This window comes from Puntigrus tetrazona, chromosome 15 (assembly GCF_018831695.1).
Source record: "Puntigrus tetrazona isolate hp1 chromosome 15, ASM1883169v1, whole genome shotgun sequence".
Classification (NCBI taxonomy): domain Eukaryota; kingdom Metazoa; phylum Chordata; class Actinopteri; order Cypriniformes; family Cyprinidae; genus Puntigrus; species Puntigrus tetrazona.
This window is the reverse complement of record NC_056713.1, coordinates 8,635,099-8,649,843: the sequence shown is the minus strand read 5'-3', so window position 1 is coordinate 8,649,843 and position 14,745 is coordinate 8,635,099. Positions and strand designations below refer to the sequence as shown.

At 36.0% G+C, this 14,745-nt stretch overlaps 1 pseudogene; it reads right to left on the bottom strand.

Annotated features, from left to right (window-relative positions):
* Positions 1 to 3,740: 3,740 nt before the first annotated feature.
* LOC122358504 lies at positions 3,741 to 8,610 on the bottom strand (annotated as a pseudogene).
* Between the last annotated feature and the right edge of the window lie 6,135 nt (positions 8,611 to 14,745).

Here is a 14,745-nt window from a genome sequence, read left to right as displayed (position 1 = left end):
GTATTTTGGGTGTTATCCAAATTATTACACGGCTTGATGGAATACTCGATTCTGATTGGTCAGCCGCCAGAACTTCTCTGTGAAACAGTGGTACAGCATGAAACTACGGCACGAGAGTCCTGGGTCTGACAAAAAAATTAAAACTCAATTCAGTATTACAAGTACAATTATTTAATTCATTGTGTCATCCTGGTATCCCTCTCTCATGCATTCAAACGCAGATAGCACACGTACGTCTGCAAGATATTTGTTAAATACCTCTTGGTCTGGAAAAATGTTAATCTTTCAAAGTGTTAATTAATTTTACGGTAATATTACTTTTTTTATGTGTAAATGTATGTGTATGGGGTTTATGTGTAATCGCTTTGGTAGTTGAATTAACTCATTACCATAAAAATAGAGTTATAGAGTTACAAATAAATGGAGTTACAGTGTGCTTGTCAGATAAAATACATTGTTGGAGCACTTTATTTTGTTTCTGAATTGTTTTTTGAGAGTTTATTTCTAGAAACCACTTTCCATGTGCAGTTAGGCTCAGTAATGTTGTTTAAATAGTTTTGTTTACTGATATACTGCATCAGTAATAAAATTCATTTAACTGAGAAAAACATCTTCCATGCGTGAGTTAATAATTAATAAATGATTAGTGGGTCCACTTCAAAGTTTGCTTTCGCAGGTTACTAATGTTTATAGCTCATTAATAAACAGTTAACATGCGTTCACTTTACATTAAATGTACATTTTCAGAGGCTATAGCTCATTACTTCACAAGTTATTAATATTTATAAACCATTAATGAATAGTTCATTACATTAAGGTTCTCAGCCAATACTGGAATTGTAATTTTTAGTATTAATATTATGTCATATTTGTGCTTTTATGATTTTTGCCCAAAGTAAAAAGATAAGTTCATCTTGATAAACAAAATACATCAATTTCTAATCACTGGTGTGGAAAGGGATCATGAACTTCTGCAGAGAATCATGGGTAAGGTACAGAGTACATTCTGTTAAAGAAATGAGATCATGGATCACTATTTGGCAGGTATTACATAAAAATCACCCTTTTATTCATGCATTTATATGAGCTTATCAATGATTTATAATGCTTTTGTTAATGAGTTATAAGTCATTTATTCAAGTGTTACCATTATATTTATGTAAATCACGTGCTTTCTTGCTCCTTTGGTATAACAAAATAGCAATGTTTTGACAGAGTTTGACCCTGTAATTAACTGGTGGTTTAAATATTTCTATTTAAACACTGAAAACGAGTAATGAAGCTGAAAATTAATGTTTGCTGTCACAGCAATAAATAACATTTTTAAATATATTAAATAAGCTGTAAAACAGCTATTTAAACATATTATTATACTAAACAATATTACAGTTTTTACCTGATCAAAAAAAGCTTCTTTTTAAAAATGTTCCTTTCAATGTCATTGTGATTCACAGCTACGAGTGAGTCAGCAGCAGAAGATAAGCCTTTTCCACTGAACCAGATAGATGTGCTGGGAAATCACCATCTTTTTTGGCTAATCCACTGGTATCTGACTGTCCTTGTTCTCTGTATGGAAAAACGTTTGTGGCACGGGGTTTTTCTGAGGGCTTTCCTGAAATCCTGTAGATTAATTTAGGAATTGAGAGTTCCTCTTCAAGCAGTTCTCTGAGGACTATAAGCTCAGGACTGGAGTGAGATTTATTTTCTGCCCTAGAGTTTCATGCCTTAGAGGCAGCCCACTTTGTTTTTTATTTTATTTTAATTTAATTTTAAAAATTGCATTGGCCTTTCAGTGCTGACTTTGTGCTTTTTATTAAATATTTACTTTTGCTCACATACCTCCATAAGAATTCTTAAAAGAAATAGTTTTATTGTAGAAAATATTTCAAATATTACATACGCAAGTAATTTCATTTATTATTATTATTATTATTATTATTTTAGTAATGCTTTTTCCTTTCTGAATTTGAAAAATTAACTTACAATGAAAGATGTCTTTCCTCAGGTATAGATATTCCTGCCATGCAGAATGTTGGGCTCAAAATTATAGAACGACAGCTTCAGAAATAGAACCAGCTCCAGATTGCTCCATATGCCAAGGGGGTTTGCCAATTATTGACTGGTCTTGAAATAGTTTGGGATGACTCTTTTTGAAGCGTAAGTTGATGGCAGTCAGCCTGAGTCAGCCTCCTCTGCTGTTCAGTGAATGGGTAAATGACAGCGCCTAATTGTATAGGTTTGGTTGACTCTGCATTTTATCCTTACCTTTCTGCAGATGATGAGCCACCTGGCTGTATAATTGGATGAATTTCTTGAGCCTGATGCTGTCACTGTCACTGTAAATAGTGAGATTCAACCGCAACCCCAGATTCAGTCCTTGATGATAGGTGGTGGGAAGCGAGCAACTTTTTCCAGCTGCTGGCAGCTGTGAGGGTGAAAACTTCAGCACATAGTCGGGATTAAGATCCTTTCATGAAATGCCAACTGAAATTAAATCTAAAATAAGCATTTTTATCAGGATCCTATATTTAGGTTCGGTAAATGTATTCTAATGGCAATATAGGTTTATCCTATGCAAATAAAGTAAATTAACTAAATATAAAAATTTTAGATGGCACAAGAGGCATTTTGCACTCATCAAACACACGCACCCCAAAGCACATGAAGTGCCATGCCAAGAATATCACCTGTTGTTATTTTTATTTAATTGTTCTATTGCTGCAGGTACAAAAGTGCTCCTATATCATCTAGTCCACAAACCGACTATCAAAGCAGAGGAGCTGAAACTCATGCAAAGGTTACTATAATAATAGTACTTGCTTTAAGCTGCAACAGACTAGAGACCTTCTAGGGTGGGATGTTATTCACCTATAAACTTACTAGCCCACTTGACAATTTTTGTTCTTCAATGACACTTTCAAACCAAGGGAAAATTACAAATAAAATAAAAGCCTGACAGAAATGATTTTGTCAATGCGAAATCTGAACAGCTTTCAGACGCAAAAGAGATGCTGATGTTCCTTCTTACATGCAATTCACAATTCTTTTCAAAGATGAATTTAGAATCTATGACTCATTGTCATTGTCTTTATAGCAGCTGACTTCAGTTGCTGTTTGTCTTTGGGTCTCTCTGCCTTTAACCTTGTCTTCAGCAAGTAAAATGTATACTCAATTAGGTTGATATTAGAAGATTGACTTCGCAAAATATTCCACTTTCAATATTCCACTCAAAATGTTCCAAACTGTTTATTGGGCCACTTCTAATGTACCTGCTCTCTTTTATGAATTTGTTTAGTTTCTGAAGCCTAACAATTGTCTGTTTCACTTGCGGGAGGAGATACTTTGACCGCATGATGTGGATTCATAGAAATGGCTTCCAAATGCAAATGGCACAATTAGAATTGACTTCAGAATTGAGGTACAAATAATAAGAGGAACAACCAACATCTGTCCATCAAATGGCTTTTGAGTCAATTGTCCAATACTTATTTATTGTACAAGTTTTCTATTAAGTAATAGAATACAACTATTTAATTGTTCATTAATTTAGTTAATTCATCATAGGAGACTGAAATGTTAGTAAATACAGTTTGCATGATATACAAGCTTTTATTTATTTATTAATTACAAGCAACATAGTAATAGGTAAGGCACAAAAAATAATATAAACAAATTTTGCATTTTATATTTTTGCAAAGCATAAACATACAAATAGGGACAACTTAGTAAAGTAACTTTGCAATGTATTTCCTTTGTATCAGATGTTAATGTTGGTTGTGGTCAGAGAAGCATTACTTTGTCTCAACATCAATGTTGTTATCACAATAATGGCAATAATCTCCACAGTAGCCAAACAAACAGAAATTCCAATTAGTATAAAATGAAGGTCTATCTCTAATACTTCTGTGGGTGTTGGAAGAGGTATGATCTTTGAAGCTTGAGCAATATTGGAGATTTCAGATTTGACATGTTCTTTGTCTTCAGACTGAACAGCAAAGAAGAGTGTGCTGCTATTTTGGATTGGGAAACTGAGATTGAATGAATGTGTTTCAAATGATCCAGCCTCCTGAGGTAAGATGCCAGATATCATGACTTCATGAGCGTTGCTGAAGTTCAATCGAAGCATTTGAAGGCCAAAGCTCCACATGATCTTGTAGGATTTCGCTTATACAAAAATTGATACAAAGTAAGGCCTAAGAAAGATACAGTGATTTTGTGATCAGCTTTGAAATAGCTTCTAACTTCTACCTGTCCCTTGGTCAAGGTCCTCACCAGGAGCTGTCCAGCTGAGAAGCACAGTGTCCTCCTGGATCTCAGCGCTCAGATCTGTGATTCTGTTCGGAGGGAAATTTGGTGGAGTTGTGCTTTTAAGTACAACCTCAAAACTCTCTCCGTGGCTGTTCTGGTGAAGTTTCCAATTACAAGTGATTCTGACAAAACTGGAGATTTTGATGGGTTCAGTTCAACCACACCTGAAATTAGAGGAACCATCTGAATACATGTGCAAGAACTGGTTAAAGAAATGTAGTAGTTGTTATTCAGAGTCTCATTTTTACCGCTTACTACATATCCAGGTACATACGGAGCACCGCCCCTTTTTGGAAAGTAAATCTGGCTTGTCCATCTTGATTCTTTGCTCTTACTTTCAAGCTGCTTCTCCGCTTTTTCATCTTTGCGAAATATCTGGAATAGACGCCATCATCTTTGAAAGCATCAGCTCCTAAAAAATATTAATATGTGATTTATTTGAGCTCTTTTGGCTATAAAATCTAAATCTGAAGTAGAGTGCATAATGTAAACAAGAATTCTGGGTAGTTTACCTGCTCCGTTGTCCAGGAGTTGTAATGTTTGTGCAGGCCCAGTTTCTGGCTCCAGTGTAGCCCACACTTCAGCATTTATTACAGGCTTGTAATCCTGACTAACCTCAGCAAACACTATCATAGGTTTAGTGCCATCATTGAACTTCTGGTTCATGTGGGCTTTGACAATGATAGGAGGAACATCAGCTTGTGATGCTTGACTCATTACTGTTATAGTCAAAGTCTGAAATATTGACTTTGGATACTGTACTTCCAGTCCCCAGGCTACCAAACACATAATAGTATTATTAATACATGAGAAGTATTGATAATAATTCAATGAAATCTTGTGTAAGTTATCATACCTGTGCGGTTCCTGGTACTTTAAAAGTTATTGTTTTTGTTGATTTATAATGACTCATCTTCATTTGATTGTAGACTAAGCCACTAGGTGACTGTATGTAGGCTTTAGGTGCAGTTGTTTCATAAGTTATTGTAAAGCTGGTTTTGGTACCAATAGTCTGATCGACTGATACTGTCCCATTGAACCAATCAGATGTTTTTGCTCCCACACTGTCTATCTAAAGGGGTTGATAAAAAATTAAACACTATTGAGATAATCATACATTATTATAAGAAATATTAATAATAAGCTAGTCTTGATGTCATTTACAATAAGCAGTGAGCAACCACGCAAACCTGAACTGGGTCTTTTGTTTGATCTCCTGTAGGTATAGTTAATATAGAAAATCCATTCAGTAGTTGATTAGAGAGAATGTCATCAGTGGCTGTGATAAATTTTCCCCCTGTTTTCAATATAGAACATATGAGAAATTTAGGAAATTCTATTTAAAATGGGATCAACTACTTGAATGTATTAATATAACTCAAAAACAATTTCGTTTTAAGATAATTTGTTCTAGCCTAAATGTAAATGTATTTATTGTTTGTAACTTACTTTGATGTTTGTTAGTTTTAAAATTGTTCATGCCTAGATTTAATTTGGAAAATGGTTTTAAAATTGCAGTTCAGAATTTTATGTGAGATTCACAGCCTGCTCCGTCCAGGGTTTAAAAAGCGAGTTCAAACCAGATTCAGAATCGTTTGTTGGTGAACCAAACTGCATTGCACTATAGGCAATATTTGTTTTTGCAAATCATTTAGCTTGAAGATTTGTGAAACTCTAATGTGTCATTTCAGAAATATGTATGTAATGCCCCTTATTGAACATGGTAACACAATTTTAGAACAATTAACAAATTACACATTACACTGCGTGCATTCTACTGTTTAAAACCGATGGTCTGAAGTGATGAAATCCAATGAATGCAATATTAATTGTGAAATAAATGTTAATTTAGACCTACAGTACTTCTTTGGGACACTGTTATTGAGTATGTGACTGTTACTTACCAGTTTTCTCTGCCATTTCCCTCAGTGCTTTATTGGCTTTATTACCAAAAGCAGCTGTGTGTATAATGGCGCCACTATTAATTGCGTTGGGAACACAGCTATTAAGGTCATCTGTGGCTTCACCATCTGTCAAAAAAATTATTTCATCTCCTTCTACATCCCCATTGTCCTTTTTAAGTACCTTTAGGTTTCGAAGACATAGAGAACATTGACATATAGCAAACGGCATATACTTTACATATCACATAAACGAAACAAAACAAAAAACACAATTACTTGTACAAGTAATATTCTACCTCTAAGCCTAGATTGAGGCCTTTGCACATGTTTGTCCATCCATTTGCCTCCTTTGGCAACAATTTTATAAGTTTCTTTCGTGTGGACTCATTGTCAATAGTAGTCAGTTGACTCAGAGTAGAAGCAGAAGTACTAAAAGTTACAATTCCAACACTGGATTGGTCCTCAATGATATTCTGCAAGAAATGTGTGGCAGCCTGTTGCAGTCGACGTATTCTAGAGCCCTAGAAAATTAATAAAAATAAAATATTTATGCTTGGATTTTAAAATGATTAGGCTTATATCAGAGCACTGAAGGTTGTATTAAATAGAAGTATTTTTATTTCAAAGTAAAGTTAATGTATTTGCATACTTTCATGCTTCCTGAGACATCAAGTACGAGACAAACGACCGATGCATCTGCTGCACAACTTTAAAAGATGGTGCTGGTGGAGAAGACTTCAGTGGTTTTAAAGAGCGAAGTGCGTTTTTATCCACAGAATCCTCGAATATTACAGTCCATGTTGCTTTGCCACATTTTTTATTCTGCAGGTTTGGGGCTTCATAGTTGTGCTCGTTTTCACGACAAAATGCGCTTACCTGAAAACAAACATTTTGAATGATTAGCCTAGATCTTCTAACAGACTGAATGATCAAAGTACAATTTAGCATTTGTGGAACATGTAAAATCTATACTTACAGAATTCAGGCCAGGTAGAAACATTATGGAATTGTGTGTGTTTTGATATTTGTTAGGAAGAAACTTGCAACCATTAGTCGGTAGTGAAGTCCGTGGATCCGTGCGGCACTGAGATCCAGTAATAACATCATAATGCTGACCTTTAATGTTTTTGCTACACCTAAATATAAGCAGGAAATCAATAGTTGAGATCATTTCCATTGAGATTTTAATCATGCTTTTTGTTGAAGGTTTATAACCTTGTTGCTTCAATTTTGCCATTAGAGTAGTGGAATGGCTTTTCTTCACTGTATTCATCATAAACGCCCCATCTCAGATGAGCCCATTCATGCACCAAGACCCTTCCTGCAAACAAATAAACAAACATTCTTGCCAATAATCAAACTAATTACTGAATTAACATGAATTATGTTGAAGTATAACAAAAAATGTTCACCTTTTGCCCCATATATATTAATGAGTGTCTTGTCTCGGAGGAAGTTGGGGGTTAAATGAATGTATTGACCCTCGGCTCCACATTCCCCGTACTGATTAGTGTAGGGTTCATCACCGTATACTGGATTAGGATTATCAATTATTATTTTGGCCTGTGTCAGTAGTAATTAAGAAATATCAGCAATATCAGTGATCAAACAGGTAAATTATATGCTGGATAATATAAAATTATTATTATTATTATCATCTGTACCTTTTCAAAAGACTCTGTTCTTGCTTTGGTAAAATCCTTACTATTCCACTGAGGTGTGGGACTAGGATTGTAGTTTCTCGAAATAGACCTTTTTATCTAATGCTTCATAAAGATAAAGCGACCCTTCAGTGAACATCTCCTGTCAGAATGAAGTTAAAAAGATAAAATAAAAAATAACTCAAAATGTGTATGTATTTATAAAACGTAATTATATTTTAATTTTCCCATTCACAAATGATGAAATATATAGGCCACTTTGGCAACTATTTATTTGTTTTTACCAATAAAAATGGTTTAAGGCAAGTTATTTTCCTTCTTTAATTTCTTTTGCTATCAGTTTACATTAGCATACATTCATTTTGCCATTAATTGTAATTTTCTAGTGATATATTTGTTTGCAGTACATCATCATCCAGTCTGCGATCAGTCTAATAGCATGAAAAACAAACTAACAAAAAAGATGTCTCCAAGATGTCTACCAGCAATAAACTTTTGCACATATATACAGTGTATTTGCGTGTATGTGTCTATTAAAACCATTAATGTATGTACATGTAATATTTGTTAAATGAAAAAAAAAAATCACCTTGATTTTATCAACAAGCGTGTGATCCTGTGGTACCCTTTGAACTGATTGCAATGACAATGTCAACGTAACCATTACCATCCAGTTTGATTCCAGTAGAGGTGGACAACAGCAACATCCATAAGACAAACACCGTTCTTGAGTCCATAGCTGCAGAGTTTAGATGAACAGTGACTCCTGAACCCTGATTTGAACAGATACATGTGGTCTTGAACGATGTAATCAGAGATAATAGGATGGGTGCTTTAAGGCGTGACTAGCTTCTGCCAACTTCAGGGGCTGACTCAGTAGTACATTTGAAATATAAGGTGTACTGTTATGACTCTCTAGGGTCAGTCACAACTGAAAGAGATGTCAGAGTCTCAACAGCAGAGAGATGCCAAATGAGAGAAAGAATATCTTTGATCTGGATTATCTTTAGGGGCAGACAAGGTCAAAATAATTAACAGATCAAAATTAGATACTAACTTAACCTAAAAACTAAATACAGCGTAATCCTTCCTCAACTCCCTTAACAAAGTTAAATGAAATCATAAAATCAAATCAAAAATCAAAATCATAAAATCTGATGTTGTTCATTTCTATGTAATCACACATCTTAATTATCCAGCAAGCCCAATAACCCCAAGTTATTTCCTTGGGATCACTGAAGCTAGAAATGACAAAACCCAAGGAGACCATCACCAAAATCAAATGATTTCCACTACAAATAACATTAAAAACATCACAAACCATCAACTTTTAGTAGAGACCATTACAGTTTCCATTAAAACCAATACAATTTGCATTATAACCAGTAAAACCTTTACAAATTATGCAATGTTTCTATTTTTTTCACAATGATAAACATAAACCTAGAATCTAGAAACCTGAAACAGAATTGTTCAATTTGATTATTCATATGTCTCGGTCTATACTGTAGGCTGGTGCATTTACTCTGTTTTCTAACTCACTCTCAATGTTGTAGAATCGCTGCTGTCTCTAAATGAATAAAATATTAATGCACGGGTGTCCTGGAACTGTACTACAGTGCTATAGGCTACATGCTGTGAATAGTGAGTGAGTGGATTTTTAGAAAAAGTTTACTTTTAGAATTTTTTTAGTAGGTAGGTTATTTCTTTAATCTCTAGTTGTTACGGATCTGCAAGGCTTTTCCACGTTAAATTACAATTGCATTGCATACATCGTTGAGTTAGCATTAGGCATATTTTCCATTCGTCCATCTTGGCTACAACCCCCCTTTAAGCATGAGCAATGTTTCAGATGCTATAGCAAGTGTAAACGAATCAGATATAGGTCACAATTGAAAGAACGTGTAAACAGAAGGTAAAAAACCTATAGAAGGGAGAATAGAGCCTACCATTAATATATAATAAGAATAGCCAGTAATATATAATAAGATTCAAACATTCAGTTTTCAGTTAAAAGGGATTTCTTTATTGAATTCAAAATGATATGTGACCATGGTAGATGTACATGCTTGCATTTTTTAGAAAAAAAATTGTGTGGTTTGTAAGTTTTGGGGAAATAGAGCCATAAAACCTATACTGAATAGTTCTGAATAAGATTTTTGAGTAGCCAAACTTGTAGGCTACAAAATGATTGCTTACTCATTCAAAGAAAACAATATATTGATTAAAATGTTCAAAGTCATTTTTTGTCATTGAAAGCCTGAATGCGAGGGAGTGACAGTAGACATTAATATTCAGTGATTCACACCTGAGGGACAAAAGGGACCACCTCCTAATAATGGGCCATCAGTGATTGACTTAGAGGCATTAGAGGACTTAGAGGTATTGTTTTATATTCTATAGAGCTTAAAAACATCAACGCGTCTAAACAAATTTAGAGCAACAATATTTATGCAACAATAACACCTACACTAATGCAAAAATAAACAATTTACTCAATGATCCGCTCTGTGGCTGGGTCAGCTAGCTTAGTCGCATATTAAGACAAATTCATATGTTATTATTTTCAGCTGTCTTCTTTCAAATCACACTTTGTGATTTGTGAAAATAAAAAAAGAACATTTTGCTGGTATCGCTAGCTGTACTGTTGACCCCAGGAGTTGACAGCAGATTTGTAATCCCCTGAATTTGCAAGGTGGGGCCTCCATGGATTGGATTTGTTGGTCCAGTACATTTTTTAGTCAACCTGTCTACCTGAGGGAAAGAGTTCAAACAGATGATGTACTGTATGGGATGAGTTTATGCTGCCAGCCTTTCTAAGGCAGCAGGTCCTAAACATCTTCTCTAATGAGATGATTGTTTTTCCAAGTTAATTCATCATCCAAGTGCAGGACCAGCAATTACCTGATGGGTGTTCTTCATTTCTCACCTCACAGCCTTAAGGAAGTGGGCAACTTTCGTATATATATCCTTCATGAGGATATATTACTTGTCAAGACATTGAATTTAACCTTTCTCTTGTATAGTGTAATACAGACATCATAGAATGAAAAAAAACAGCAGTGTCTAGTGGTAATTCTTATTTACAGAGCCCACCAGCAAATCTTATAACTGCTGATTTAATTTATGGGTACAGCGACAAGATGAAATATGAACACTTATGATGACCATAAATTATCAAGCTTGTTTACCATCTTCATTTCAGTGGCCTTGCCATTTCGCAGATTTGTCATTTGAAATTAATTAATGAAAGACACATTTCTTGCATGCCTGATTTGTCAGTTCCATAAAACATTATGATAAAGTCCAAATGACTGAATTATTAGAAATTGTGTGAAAACCATCTCACCTCACTCTCAAGCTTCTCCGCAGTTTTGAGGCATTCAAGGCATCCCAGGTAAATATTTTATATAGACCTGTTTTGCTCCACTGTCTTCCTCCTTTTTCTGCCCAGATGTCTTGTAAATACTGAAAATAGTTTAAAGAAACACACTATTGATAACATAGTGTTATTCTCTTTACATAGGTTTTAAAATGTGGATTCATACAATCAGTGCAAGGCACAGCAGAGGCGGCAGCAGGCCGGGAGGCAGGACAAAAGGTTTTGCAGGAAAAGTTTAACTGACAGGGTGACAGGATAGATCAGTGTGGGGGCTGGGGGCTGAATAGTTGCCAGGGTGGTATTAGGGACTGAAAAGGTAGAGGAGGATGTGGTTGTGATGGGTGAGGTGACCATGCAAGCTTTTGGTCGATGATCTTCCAAAAAGTGCACAAAATGATCAAGATTTACTCTGGTAAATAGTTTGCCATGATTATACTTTTGCCATCAACTTTAGTGACAAGGTACGGTCCAAATAATTCAGGGTCAAATTTGACACTGTCATGGTTGTGGTTGGTGGGAAGGAGCACTCGACAAGTAAAATAAACTTAAACAGATTTAATCTCTAACTGGCAAAATAATAATATACAGGCAGGCAGAACATTAACCACACGTAAGGACCTTGACGATCGGATGAACTGAATACAAACACACAGGACTAAATACACAAGGAAATTGACTAAATTAACTAGACCCAGCTGAAGACAATAATACAATTAATAGGAAGGGAAGCACATGACACAAGACAAAAACAATAACACAGAGTCCATAGACATGACATATCACCCCCCTCCCGGAAGGTTTGTCCTCGCACCAAAAAAACAAAACAAACTGGAGCTTGGGAGGAGGTTCCGGTGGAGGATATAACACAGAGTCCATAGGCGTGACAGCCACTCTTTCTCTGTTGACTCTTTTTGTTTTACCTCAGGACCCTTTCCCCAACCAGCATGTATAACCATAGTGCCTACCTTATAGGTGTCTGGTACCTCACATGGGTACCTAGCCTCATGACCAAATAGCAGAAAGTATGGGGAAAATTTCATTGTTTTCTGCCTTTTTGTTCGCAGACCAAACACTGTGGCCTCCAAATTATCAGCCACCAAGTTTGGCCTGTTGTCTACCAACTTGCTCTAACATCTGTTATAAAAAGAAAAAAAGATTACCATTTACAAAGGGTCCTGTTTTAAATTTATGGATTCTGTGTTACCTCTGAGTTCTGACATTGAGTCTCTCAACCAGTCCATTTGTTTGTGGGTGATGTCGCATGCACAGACTTTTCTTAATGATCAGAGTTTGGCACACACCCAGATTGATCTGTTTACAGATCAACACAAATCTCATTTACATTAGGATGAATCAGTTATTTCTTTATTTGGAAGAACAATGAATATAATAAAAATCAAGCACTGCCTTGATCTGTTAGGAGCACTACATTTGTAGAATAATTATATGCATGCCATTACCTCCTCTAAACTTTTGGTTTTCAGTTGGAAAGCCTCACACCACTTCATAAAGTAATCTGCCATCACACAGATATATTGGTGGCCTTCTTTCGTTGGTGTGAGCTTTCCTAATAAATCCATCCCCATAATATCCCAAGGCTGTGAAACCTAATTAAAAAATCCTGTGTAATATATAAAATTGATGTAATAACAATATTCCTTGTGTTTTTTATAAAAACAACTTACTGCTGATTTCTTCAGAGAACACAGGGTTTGACCTAAAATATAGTATCATAATCAGTTTTGATGGAGAAATTAATAGCATGAAAACATGATGAAAAAGTCACAAATAAAACTCCCATTATGTCCACAGACCTACCAAAAGTACATACAAGTACTTGACAATAAAAATTTAACTTAGCTTTTGAATTAAAGCCTGTTACATACACAATGTGCAGTAGCACAGAATAATCACAACATTGTGTTCTGTATAAGCCTTTTTGTTAGTTATGTTATGTCTTCTCCATACAAAGATTTGCGATTAAAACTAATAATAAATGAAAACATTGCACCAACAATGGCAATTTAAATTCAGATAATTTAATTCAGCTAAGTTAATGCTTTTAGTTATATTTTCAGCATTAATTAATATGTTTCAGTCGAATGTACATTTTAAATAATTAAAAATGAAGAAGCAGTAATGGTAGATATTTTGAGTTGACACCCAGGAGGGGCCATCTTCAAAGGTGGCCTGATGGTGGCGGTGGAGCCAACAAGCCAGAGTCAAAGATGGCAAGGATGGAGCTGATAGCTCTGGCAACCGAGGATAAGCCAGAGCAACCGAGTACTGACAACAAGGTGGAGCTGACAACAGTGGTAGCAAAGGCAGGAACGGGTGGAAGGACAGGCATTTGTGAGCCTTTAGGCTTTCAGGGCAAAACTCATCGGGAGCCTTCTCGTGGCTGGACACTATTCAATTCAATTCAAGTTTATTTGTATAGCGCTTTTTACAATGGCTATTGTTCCAAAGCAGCTTCACAAAAGCAAATTATTACATAACAAAAGCAAATCATTCCACAGACAAAAGCAAATCACTGCACAGCAGGATGCATTACAATACAGAAAGTTCAAGTTAGAAGTAGTCCAGACGGAAGGTTAAGTTTTCCTCGACGTCATCGCAGGAAGGTCATTTCCTCACTGGGTCCACTGGAGAGGCTCGGTAACTAGATGCCTCGGGATGTGCATCCCGAGGTGGAGACAAAAGGATAATTAGCGTAGCGGCCATTCATACTATTGGGAATCACGATGTACTGTAGCATAGGTTTATGTGAATCTTTATGAGTATGCTTTGCTAAAAAGATATGTCTTTAGCCTAGACTTAAACTGAGAGAGTGTGTCTGATCCCTGAACATTTGCAGGAAGGTTATTCCAGAGTTTGGGTGCCAAATGTGAAAACGCTCGACCACCTTTAGTAGACTTTGCTATACGAGGAACTACCAGGAGCCCTGAGTTTTGAGATCTTAAAGAGCGTGACGGGTTGTAGCGAGACAGAAGGTTGGTCAGATAAATGGGAGCTAAACCATTTAGAGCCTTGTAGGTCAGTAACAGTACTTTATAATCAATTCGGAAATTAACAGGCAGCCAGTGCAGGGAGGATAAAACTGGGGTTATATGATCATATTTCCTTGTCCTGGTAAGAACTCGAGCGGCTGCGGTTCTGCACTAACTGCACTAACTGACACTACCCCATCACAATTTGATTGCATGTCTGCCAAGCCTAAAGGTCACTAAAATCATGCCTGCCACTCCAGGGTCTACACTCACCATGCGTACTTATGTCATGTTTGCTACACAAGAGATCCTCCAAAACACGGTCACCATCTTAACTTCAAGCTAAGATGGCTGCCACTCAAGAAACATTTTTTTCCAAAATGGTCACCATTTTAAAACCTCATCACGTCTCAACAAATCTCCCAGAGCATGATCACAAGCCTGCCACGCCCTAGCCAATATGGCTGCCACTCTAACCTCTGTTCTGACTGTCTTCGCTC